Below are 13,371 nucleotides of genomic sequence, written 5' to 3'. Positions count from 1 at the left end.
TGCTCCATTCCTTTCGATGATTTTCCGCCTTATTATTCCATCGCTGTAAAACTGTCTAGCCTTCTGAGAAAAAGAAACGCTCCAATTTGCTTTTGCAGTCTTCCAAAGAAGGCAAGTTCTTATTGTCGAAGTAGTTTTGTAACGAGCGAAATAAGTGAGCGTGAAAGATGGCGAGTGTTGAGGTTATTCGATGTATGTGAACAAAGGAACGCATGGATAAATTGTAAGGTAGAAAATATATTTTAATACAGAAGTGTAAATACAAATCGGAATATAATTTGAACTGGTCCAGATCCGCACGCTACCAGCGTTACCCTAAGCTCTGAAGCCATCGTTGCCTGTCTACAGTTTATGGTCTGTCTTCGTCCCAGTCTTTTGTCTATACGCTGTCAATGGCTTCAGTGCCTGAGAAAACTAAAAAACCAGATGTAGAGTTTTCTTAAAAGTGATGACCACTTCAACAGAGAGAATGCCACAGATGGTGTGGAATATCTCACACAAGCCACGCCAATTTTTGCCCTGTGACGATTGACACATGTGGTCTTGCATTGTCTTAATAAACTACGTTTCAACTTGCCCCAGGCCAACGAAAAACAAGTATCTTGAAAAATGTTTGCTTTATATTCTGCAACTATTTGTTAACTAATCAACGATACGACAGTACAGCAATTTTTTAAACTCGGATCCATCTAACTACGAAAAAAGGAATGAACTTTTTGTGCAATTCAACATGTTCCAACTCGTACATACATTTTCAGATCCGTTTCAAATTTGGCCGATATAATCGCGATAGTCGTATCTCGTTATAGTGTTAGTGGAATTCCTAAATGTTTTTGTTGAGGTTATTAGATGTATGTGAATACAAAGGAACGCGTGGATAAATTGTAAGGTTGAAAATATATATTTTAAATACTGAAGTGTAAATACAAGGTTCGGAATATAATATGAGCTGATCCAGATCCGTACGCTAGCAGTGTTACCCTATGACTGAAAACCCTGAAGCCATCGTCGCCTATCTACTGTTTATGGTTTGCCTTTGACACAGTCTTTTGTCTATGTGCTGTCGATGGTTGCAGTGCTTGAGAACATTAAAAACCAGATGCAGAATTTTCTTAGAAGGGATGACCACTTCAACAGTTTTCTGTATAATACGAGAGTCAAATATTAACACTGGAACTGCATGCAACTTCCACATGGAGCTGCACGGGAGTTCAAACAGTTTTTTTTTTATTTGCGTTTATTTTACAATCAATTCTCGTTAGAGAATTTTAAATAAATTTATCTAGCGTGGTACTATGACATGGTTAATAAGTGTTTATAGTATGTTTGATTCTATTTGAATCTAGTGCTTAGGTCTAAGGTGTAATACCTTTTTAGCCTGCGGATCTGTTCCGACGTATCGAGTAGTTGAGTAATTAGAAGATTTTGGTGGTTGTTAACTCTTGTGCTGTGTCTATTGTTGAATTTGGATAATTCTTCTTTGACTGTGAGTATCTTGAGGTTGTGATGTATCGTTTCGTTGGTGACGTACCAAGGTGCATCTATTAGGAATCTTAAGGTTTTCGATTGGAATCATTGAAGAATTTCCATGTTGGAATTACTCGCTGTTCCCCATAATTGGATTCCATAAGTCCAAACAGGTTTTAATATGGCTTTGTATAGTGTAATTTTACTTTGCGTGTTTAAGTTGGAACGTCGGCCGATGAGCCAGTACAATTTTTTAAATTTTGCTTTGAGTTGTTTGGTTTTATCTAAGATATGTTGTTTCCATGTCAATCATCTGTCCAGAATCATGCTCAGATATCTGACTAACTTTTTGTCTGAAATAGGTATATTGTTTATCGTCACCTGTGGGCAAGTTTGTTTTCATAACGTGAAAGTTATGTGGCTGGATTTGTTTTCGTTGACTTATTCAAACAGTTTAGTCAAATGTTTTAAAGACATTTAAAGACTCCACGTGCTGCTCTATTTATCATTCCTTCGGTAGATAACGCAGTGAGCGAAGCAACAGTATTTCTTTGGTTTGCAAAACGCATGATTATTAGGTTTACTTTATTTGAGGGCACAAAAGCCATTGGATTTTTGCGTAGATCGCGACTACACTTTGGGGATGAAACATTAGCAAGAAACGTTTAAAACACATTTTATCTGTGACGCCTCGGGACAAGTGTAACGCCAGCAAACATCAAAGTAGTTCGGAAGCGATCGAACACGGTCGCATAACGACTGTGTTCGAATTATGAAATTCGCTGGAAAACTAATATTAGTCGTAGGAGAATGGTTTCCATTATTCGGAAGGAGTTAAAGTTCCGCAAAATCATGGCCATCGAAGAAGACGTTAGGAGGAGAACATTTCAACAACAACGAAGACGTAGAGTAATTCGCGCGCGACTGGCTTCTCACCCAAGCCTGCACTTTCTACGAAACTGGAATGAAAAAGTTGACAATCCCGCGGCAAAGGCGTAAATATAGAAACGGAAAAACGTAGAAAAATAAGCCGATTGTTCTTTTTGAAACATTATACCGAGATATAAATGTGCAAAGTTCGGTTCACGTTTGACTGACTCTCGTACATAAAAAACACACTCTCACACACATAGAAAGTTTCTAATACTTTCAGGAGCCACTGTAAATGTCCCAAGTTAGGCTGTATACTTAACTTATTCGCGGAATGAAGCACGTTTAAAATCCTGGGCAATCGGTGTTCCGGTTACATAAATTTTTCCGTGAAACGGATCGCGATCGATGGCCGCGCCCAGGGTGCAGGAAGTTTCAGGGCGCAGTCAAGCATCGAATCGTTTGACATTTCCGAACCGGCGAGTTAAATGTCCTGACATTTCACAGCCAACGCCTGCGAAGTGGCTCGAGCCGTACGTTCGACAGCGTTACCACTTGCTAATTACTGTTCGATCGGTGATTGCTTCGACTAATCACCATATTCGCCAAGAAATGCGACACGGAAAGCGGAAGCTGAGTACCTGGTCCATAGTTAGCCTCGACAACCACTCGGTTTACGAAAGCTCAAGTCGTCCGGATCCTATCGTGGCGTTGCGGTAGGAGCGACAACCATTCCATCCCATTAACGTTACGATGCGAATCCGAAGCGACCCGATTGCGTTTTGTTACTACGACACTACGTGGCCATTATATCGGCGATAACGTCGTGACTGCGGTTAGCATTTGGTTTAATTCTGCATTCACGCAACGATTCGAGTTCACGTCATTCTGACCGACGAATAGAAATGCTCTCGGTGAATAATTGACTTCGTTCATTGCGCCTGATAGGCGCGTCGTTACGTTGATTAATCAGTTAACAGCGACCATTCGAACGACCAACTGATAAGTTTAATGACTTGCATGCGATCGCGTTAATGCACGCGCGTGTATTTATCAATTGGTCGAAGTTATGGTTCAATAAACACCCCTCAATGCAATTCGCAAGCTCGATGCATGGGTAGTTCGCGTCGTCAGTTAATAAATTTTAAGGAAGTAATTTACTCGGTTGAATATGCGATTTTGTAAACCAATACTGGATTGACTATGTCAGTTACGATGCTGTAAATTTTGTCTGTGAGAATGAGTCTTCTACAAATTCGATTTAATAAAAGACAAATTCGTCTTATATTAGGTTGTCCGAAAAGTGTCTTTCTCTCGCAAACGTGTTCTTTCCAACAGTGCACCTTCATAGGAACGTGAAACCAAGTCTGTGAAAAGTCGCGGTGTTTATCTCAACAGAACAAAATGGATCGTACGTAATTCGACAAAATAATATAAAACAAACAACGTTGTGCGTCTATTATTTCCTTATAAAACGAAAGAAACCTGGAGCTAGATTTCTTTCATTAATTTTGTTATAATTTTGCAAAAATCTTCCCATTTATCATCGACAGTAATATTTGTTACTTTTTTTTACAGCTTCCAAGTTATCAAAGCTTTTTCTATCTAAAACTTTTTTTAAAGATTGGAAATATAAAAATTTGTTTGTGTCAGATCTGACGAGTGTAGTGAATAGGAAATAAATTTCAATTTCCGTTTCAATATCCCAGCTGTATTTTCTCTTTCTTTTTCGCATTCCTGTTATTACATCCGATTCTGCATTGTCGCAAAGATACAAAAGATTTTTTCAATACGAGAGAATAATCTTTTAATTTGCAATCCCTGCTACGTTGTATTTCATATTTTTGGTCCTGCAAGTCGTTATTGATAGCTTTATTTCTACCGAATAATTTATAATAAATTGTTCCACGTATGCTCGATGCACAGAACATTATTTTTTATCGTTGAATCGGCCAAGCTTTCTTCGTTTCATTTTATAATTTTAGCTGCTAACCAAGTAGCACAAAAAAATTATTTTTTGACGCTCTTTAAAAAGCTCATTGTTATTTCTGATAATTTGGAATGGGTTTCGTCAGATGCGTTATTTAATTATCACCAGATTGCAGATGTTCATGCATTTTTGGGAAATTTAAGATTCCAAAAATCTACAAACCGTATATGACATGCAAAAATATTTATTTTTAACAGTATTTAAAGTAGAACACTCGGTATGATATTTCGCGGACGGAACAAATTTCTACTCAGATTCTATTTCTTTGATTATGTTCATAAAGTTGCATAAATGTCCGTAGTATAGTTGTGAATTTTTTAGTTGTCAAGTCTAGTTGTCGAATCAACGGAATAAGCGAAAATCTATCCTTGGTGATTTTAATAAGGAATTAAAGAAATCGAAATGTTTCCTCTTTATTACGTACTAAAATCTTCATTGCGCTCGTAATCCGCAATAGTTAAACTTCAACGTTAGATCATAGGAATGAATTGGACAAAAAGTGTCGAATTTGTATGTGACATAAAATACAGACAGAGATGTGCTTCAGCGACTTATTCGGTTACATCTCGCACTTAATAATTCACGGGTTGCGCCTCGAACTTAATCTGTTTTCACGGAAATGCATATCTTACCTTCAACATTCGAGCTGCAGATTCAAAGTTTAAACGCAATGTTCCAGATAGGTGATTCTGAATTTTCTTCCACGAATTCGGTCTGCGCTAGAAACTTTCGTTAAACGTTCCTCTTCAGACTAAAATTCTCAGCACGAAGCTGCGCAAATCATTGCGGCGACTACGACGAGTAGAACACAGTCCGCCAAATGCAGAACGAACGTACATTGGTACATCTGTTGCACTGTGATCAAGTTGAAACTCGCGTAACATGGAATGTCTCATATAAACTATACAACTATCCATTTCGAACTTCTAAGAATATTTCCGAATATCTAATTACCAGCAGCAGTATCTTACTCCGTCGTTGTTAGAAACTGTAGAAACTATATTACGAACAGTTTTATAAAAACACTGATGAGCTATTTACGGGAACAACGTAGCGGACAAAACTATTGCAGGTATACGGCAGTCAGGTTCCGGAAAAATACCGTGTTTTACGAAACGAAGAATCAGTGCAAAAATAATAGCTAGACTCGAATAATTAATAAAAGTACTGTTGAGATATATGTAATTTTGTGTGCTACACCGAATTAACCGCGTAGTAGTGATACGCATATATGAGTATGAGTGTGTGTGGGGGAGTACGCAGCGTCTCATAGAATAGAAGAATGCAATTGTTCCGTTCGCATGGTGGTGGGAAGATACCGAGACACGTGCAATGGATATCTACGAATATCTTGTAAATCACATATTAAGTAAACATGAAACTATTTTATTATCATTTCTACGTGTAATGTAGGTGTTGCTATATATTTATTTCGCCGACTAAGATCCACAATTCTCAACAAATACATTATATTTGTGGCGGCACTCGACAGCAAAATACCACTACTCGACACTAACTAGTGTTGGACGACGACAGCGCAGTGGTTAGCGCCTTAGTTTAGTAGGAACGTTCGGAACCCGGGTTCAAATCTCGACGACTGGAGTCCGATTTTTCTTCCACGTATCTAAATTAGAAGAAAATACAGCAGTACCCCCAGCAGCGACATCTACACCAACAACAACTATCACGGCCTATTCGCCTCATATTATTTCTTCGTATCCAAGAGAAAAAACATGTTCATTGAAACAACCAAACGTTAATTTGAAGCATTACAATCGTAGCTAGCAACGAATATTTAAAGAATATTATACCATTTAACGTAGTGTTACCAGCTCCATGGATTTCTTCCTCTTCGAAGTTGTAAGATCCAAGTTCGCAACAATGGTACGTGATTTTCACGCCAGCGGTTGCTTGTCGGATTAATCTTGACCAACTTGTTCTGAATGACGAACAAAAAATAGACAGTCGCGAATGATCGAGTGGTCGTACCGTGAGCGCCGAATGATGTCGAAAAACGTTAGTCAGATGATCCTGAGGAGCGTCGAACGATTCTCCTAAATACTATGGTGATCGCATGAATTCTCAACTGAGTTCAGATCTGGAAGTTGATAGCAAATGAAGTAAATTGTGTGACGATGAGATTTTTAAGGGACCAGCGGATGGGTGCTGGTCGCCCAGCAATGAACCATAACCCTAAGAAACGTCTCGAATTGAAATATGCTTGTAGTAATTAAGGGCCTTGACTGTGTAAAAATTGCTAAATTTTATGAAAATTCCTCAGGATTATTGTGGGTCCGAATAAGTATGTTTGTAGAGATGTGATTGCCATTTCGATCGAGGAGTGGATTATATAGCTTATGGTAGGATCAAGGGACGTAACAGAAGTTCCGATGCCTATTGCTGTTGTCTATGAACGTTCGACGATTCTAGACATAGGATATTTCAGAAAATTTGATGAAGTGTAAATTTTAATGAAACAATACTTCATACAAATAGTCAACGTTATTGAATTAGCAGAGTAGATTTTGTATTGAACCATGACGTGTACCTAATAAGTTTCATTTTTTCTAGAAGAATAATTACTTATTTTTTAGAGTCTAATAAACACAAGGTATTTATAAATTATAACTCTGTGATTGTCTTTGGTAATACATTGTTTCGTTAATTATTTATAAACACTAATCGGATATCTGGAAATAGCTCAATATCTCAGAAATTATATTTTTGTTCTACTCTAACTTTTATTTTACTCTACACTCGATAATCTCTGTTAACGTTGATTGAACAATTGTAAGTAGATTCCAAATTAAATAGGAATTTGGAATAGAAAGCGAGACAAGATAAATCTTTCCCACTTCGTTCTTGAAAAGTTACACTCTGTTTAGGAATAAAATTAGAGTCTGTTTCTTGGAAAGTTGAGTGTTCAGGAAACTAACTTGGTCGAATCGAGTTTAGCTGAAAAATGGGTATGACGTGAAGTATACGTACAAATAACGAGATTTATTATACGAGCAATATTATTTCTAACGCGAGACAATATATTTCTATAAAAGTCACGCCTCCTATTCTTCATTCCACGTCATCCTTCGTGGCTGCTTTTCTAAAATATTAGTTTTTCTTCCATATAGTTTCGTAAAAGAAAATCGACCGATGAACGATTGGAAGATTCTAGCTAGTTCGGAACGCACATCATTTTTCTTTTCTCCAAAACATTTGTATATAAAAATATATATGAAAAGCAACGATATTCGTCAAGAATACAATATCGATAAGTCGTGATACATTTTATGATTTATTTTAAATATTATTTGCTGCCAAAATGTATTTTAGATTTACGTGAACGTGCGTTTATTTATATTTCTATACTCCGAAGTGGACATATTAAAATCCAATAATTGGATTAATATAAAATAGATTTTATGAAATGTCACGTATCTATTTGAGAATGATGTTGTCGATCGTCATAAGCTCTGATTAGCTGGCGATAACGCGAAACAGACAGCGCCGTTATCGCGACAGGGCCCATCAGTCCTGTAGCAATATCGTGCCACACCCATGAGCAAAATGCACTGTTAGTTAACGGTCGTTACTCCTGATAATCACGTAACATTTAATAGCGATTGCACGTCGCAACAGTATAATCTTTGGATATGAGAATATTGGTAATTTCGACGTCAATTTAGTTACAATGATTCCTCGCTTTAATGCGTCCCTTCCTTATAGCATCGTATTTCACGAAAGCACTAAAGCGTGCGAAGCAAAAGCGAATATCTGCGCTGATAAAATGATATCATACAGAAACATTGCATTTCGAAAAACAAAATTCGCCCTCGGGCGTAAACAATGATATTTCAGATGAAGCTCTATCGTTCAGATGAAGACACTTCATCTGCTACTAACTCTTAGATCTAAACACATGTCATTTACTATTGACTCTTCAAGCAGAGGATACCCTGATTTGCTAAGAAATCTTCACTGAAAACAGTTCTATACGTACTCGCGTTCTTAAAAGTTGTTGGAAATATAAAGCGTATATTTAAAGTCAGTGTTACAATCATTCAACCACCCCTATTATCTTAATCAAAGTAGGGGATCGGTTGATTCTTGGTGTGGGTTATCGTATTCGAGCCGGATACACGTGCACTAAACCTTGAAGACGAGTGTGTATACCAGTGACACTCACAAACACACAGTGCCACGTGACTCCATCATAATCATGGGGTAAGACTGGGTAAGCTCGTTAATTGCATGGTCAGGCCCAATTCCCATCACAACAAACAGCAACTGTGCATCAGAAACTGATGTCACATTGAAACGTATCATGACCCCTAATCGAAAATACCTCATTAAAGATTTGAAACTGAAACGAGAAGCGTTCAAGAGAGAGTTAGAATCGTTTCAAACGGTACTTGATATCTATAGTGAAAAAGGTTAGATAAACGTCATTCGAAATCTTTTATACGACTTAGAAGAAGAATATATCGCATTTAAAAGAACCCAAAGCAAATTGGACAATATAGACGGTGGTCAGACAATGCAGGAACGCATTGATCTAAAAAAGGCGTTTCATACATGTAAAGGATGCGCTCAAGATATAATAGAAATGATAAAAATGCAGATAAGCGAGCCTCTGTACTTGAAGAAAGAGAAAATTTCAGTAGACGACATACTACATCAGGAATTGATCTTCCCTGGTCTGGTGCAGACCGTTTGTTGCCTTTCATCAATTATTCACAACGTGGAGAGTAACGTGCTGAGTTCTGACCAGGACACTAAAGACAACTTCCAGTCGAAAACCATGACAGAGAATTTGTAATCGATGATGGTCGACATATCCAGCATTTCCAAGATGAATTTCCGTCAAAATATGTCGTCCTCCACCACGTCACCTGCACCACCTAGAATCGACGATATCATAGCGCAGAGTGATTCTTTGAGACAGGACGTACCAACGATGATATTACGATGGTTAGAAAGAGTATTTTTACGTTATTGCATTTATGCTTGCATTTATTATCTGTAGCATGCACATAATTAAGTTCGAGAAATTTCTCTTACTAATATTATTTACTAACTTTCATGTGATTATATTTTTTTACTCAAAACATATAATATGACAATTCAAGATTCTTTAATTAACAACTAGAAATAGAAATGACGATATTCTTTTATGTTATAAAATAGAATATTGTAAATATAAAATTGTAACTAACAAACTTGTTTGTTCCTCTTCGTTTATTATCTACGTAATTTATGTACAAGTAAGATATTTTTTTATATAATTTAAAATAAGATATTCATCATAACAAAATTCTAACTATCAAATTTATCTAATCCTGCTTCATTAAATACGTAATTTATGTGCAAATAAATTATTGCTTTACAAGAAGAAAAATAATATATACATTCTAAGGAAATTATAACTGTCAAATGTATCTAGTCCTATTTTATTATTTACATAATTTATATGCAAATAAATTATTGCTTTACAAGAAGAAAAATAATATATTCTTTCTAAGGAAATTATAACTATCAAATTTATTTAATCCTTCTTTGTTATCCACATAATTTACACTTTCACAGGAAGATGTGCTTAAATTAGAAGTCGTAGGGAAACGTATTAGGGAAGGAGAAGAAATCCAGCGTCTCGGTTTATCCGTTTTCTGCTGAATGCTTCAATTATTTCGTGACGTCAAATAAGGAGCGTAGCTTGCTGGAAAATCAAATTACGAGATCGTTTCACGAATGCGTCATACGTTCGAAGTTGAGCATGGTCGTGGTGATAGTGTTCTCTTTATTCTCGATATTAGACAAGATCCAATTTACCGTGAGTTCGGAAGGTGTGTCAACTATCAATATAGAACAATATTGACCCAATTGTACCGTGGAAGGCAGTCTGTGTGCTAACGTACTATAAACCCGATAGATCCTGTTGTTCGTGGCCGGAAACGTAACTCGGAAACTCGGGATTAATAACGGCGGAACGTGTCGCAGCAAGATAACTATCTAAGACATTCTACTTTCCGTAACTAAAGCACACAGTGATCTGGATCGAAGATTCGGAAACATTTTGCCAAAGATCAACTTTCTCGAATTGCCATTCTGAAATTGAATTTATATTGTTATTATTTTCTTAACGTTTAATTATCGCTGTAATTACTAGGCTAGTCAGAACGAACAGTTTGTAATTTTTTGTAGAAATTTTGTAAATTGACGGCGCTACATTTTGGCAGCTTCGAATTAAATGAATTATTATACATTTATTAATTATTTTGAATATCATTTAGTTCGAAATGTAGAGCTTGTCTTATACTTATTGCTGTCTTATTGTATTCTATATGTTTTGATAGCATATTTATAGGATTTATTTATTCAGAAATATTAGAAATTAAGATTTTCACTCATTTCTATCTTATATGATAAGTTTATTCATAGATGGATTTATTTACAATGGAAACGATGGTTATTTAACGTGAACTAAATACAGCAATGTGCTATAACTAAGACAACTAAATGGATAATTCACAACTCACAACTAATAGTTTACAACTCACAACAACTCGGCAACTCTCTCTCGACTCAACTTTCGACTCCCCACAACTCGACTCTCAACTAACGGCTCCTCACAACTCGAATCTCAGTTAACGACTGTTGATTAATTCGTCTTTCTCCCTTAAGCATCCCTTTGCGTTTACCCCTACCACGTACGTGGTTACGTATCACGATCACGTAGATCTTCTTCCGCGTAACTATTCGACTAAAGGACCGACGATGATTGATGCGCCGCTTGACCCGATATTTCTTAGGCAATCTGTACACGATACTACATATTTTACATTTTATATCACTTTATACTTGATTATAATTCATATATTCTATATACATATATTTGAAAATAATAAAATTGAAAAACCAATGAACCGAATAAGACGTTAATTATTTAAGATATTCTTCATGCGCGCGAAACATTCTATTTTACAAGTTCCTGACAAATATACAATTATTAATTGCTTCAACTTACGTATAACGCTGATACTCTTAACATGTTGACACCGGCGTGCATCACCGGTGGGTCACACGAGTCTGTTCCATCAGGCGGCGTGCATCGCGTTGGGTCACACTTGTATTTCACAAAATAGGTAGTGCAAAATAGGTTTATGTTATTTTATCTCAACATTATAAACAGACATTCAATAGTAAAAACATAACAATTCAATATTATAAACAACATAATTATTTCCTTTTTTTATACAATTTTTTAAAACATGTTAGACAGAGTGCCAGTTGTTACTTTTTTGGCTTTATTCGCGGCATACTCTCTACCTTTTATTCTAGAAATGCGTTTATAACATTGTTTACAGAAAAAAAGTTTATTTAAATAATTGTTATAGCACTTTAAAGTTTTTTTTAAAGAACACTTTATTTTTAAACCCGCCAAAATTTTTAATTTCACATTTCTTTCTACCGTTGTTTAGTTCACCCAGAAGAAAAATATATAATAATTTAATTCTTTTTTGGTTTTTCCTTTCCGTCAAGAATTACGAGGTAGATCTTTCCCTCCGATTGGAGATTACAGCGACAAGACACTCATGAAATAGGCTTAGAAATCTGTTATAATTTTTTTTATACTTTAAAAAAATTTTGTTTGTATTCGTTAAATATATATAAAACCATACCTCAAAATTCAATAACTTTGTTTCTTTCTTTCCCTTCTAAAAAAAATCACAAAAAAGCGCTGTTTTAGAACATTCTAATTCAGGACACCTCCTTAACATTTATAGATATATGCAAATTGATATTGCAAACTATTGTATATCAATGTATTATTTGAAGTCCATGGATAATATGAATTTTTGAGAAGTTTTTCGTCATATGTGATTAAAATCATCGAGTAACAGTAAACTTACAAACACTAAACAGTAAAATCAATGGATCAACCAAAGAACCCTAAAGTACTTTCAGGAGCACGCGTGAACATGATCTTCTTTTTAGGGCTAAAACGCAATGTACGACCAAAGGATGTCCTTGACAGATTTAGACAGAACTCAATGGAACGCTCTATACATGAATTACATTTTCTGCCATTACAAAAGTCTTCTACTATCTCTCAAATTGCAACAAATCTTAAAGCCACTGCAGAATATTCGATATCCTTGAAATGCAAACAATGAATAACAAATCGATGTAGTCTTTCAATTGCAAAACGCGTGTTAATTAGAAGAATTTGTTAGATGCTAATTGTCACGTTCTATGGAATTGCCGCATTCGGTAGCGTTAACTGACATTTAATGCAACTGGCAATAAGTTCCACTTTCGGCTAACCTGCTATGTGCGAGAATACTGGCACGGGAGAGGATTAAAGTTGTTCGAAAATAAATTATCGATATGCAACGATTTATTCAAATCTTACTCGATTTCGATATTGACAATTGACTGACAGACTGACGAGTGTAAACTCTTCGGTTAACAAATGGTAATTAACTCTTCGATAGACACAATGATAACTAACTCTTCTAACTAAAATGAGATTACTGCTGGCTGCTCTAAGTGTCGCTACATTTATTTGTATCTATCGGAAATGAAAAGACATCGAGATCTTTCTTGTGAAAATGTTTGGGAAGATCCCCGACATTTTCAAACTGCCGACTTTGTTTTTAAACTGTCTTAATATCGTTATAAAAACATAGTTAGATAAATTTATCGCAAGATATAGCTTTTAGCGACGTTAACTACCTTTCGCTTCAAATACTGTAAACACAGTTTCAAATGAACGTTTTAAATTACCTTGATTTACTTTGAAGGAAATTACCAATTATTTGCTTACGTAGTTTATCGAATGTACATATTATACATGCGCATATGACTGTTAGTTTATTAAAATGTTTTGAATCACGGGTTATTTTTGATTAGCTTTTCGAGTCGCGGGTCGCGTGTTCCAATTTTGTTTTCGCGTTACGAATCGTGCGGGACGTGACACTAATACTGCCATTTCACATCATCTTACTTAAACGCGTGACCTTCGATATTTCATCGATGGCAAAATT

General features: G+C 35.9%; 1 protein-coding gene across 7 annotated transcripts in view; it reads left to right on the top strand.

The window, feature by feature from the left end:
• Nachralpha4 (nicotinic acetylcholine receptor alpha4) overlaps positions 1–13,371 on the top strand; it is a 367,080-nt gene that overhangs the window by 275,836 nt on the left and 77,873 nt on the right. The gene's annotated exons all lie outside the window — the stretch shown is intronic.

Source organism: Bombus fervidus, chromosome 4, assembly GCF_041682495.2.
Source record: "Bombus fervidus isolate BK054 chromosome 4, iyBomFerv1, whole genome shotgun sequence".
In the NCBI taxonomy this organism is placed as follows: domain Eukaryota; kingdom Metazoa; phylum Arthropoda; class Insecta; order Hymenoptera; family Apidae; genus Bombus; species Bombus fervidus.
The sequence above is the reverse complement of the archived record's forward strand: the minus strand, read 5'-3'. Positions and strand labels throughout refer to the sequence as shown.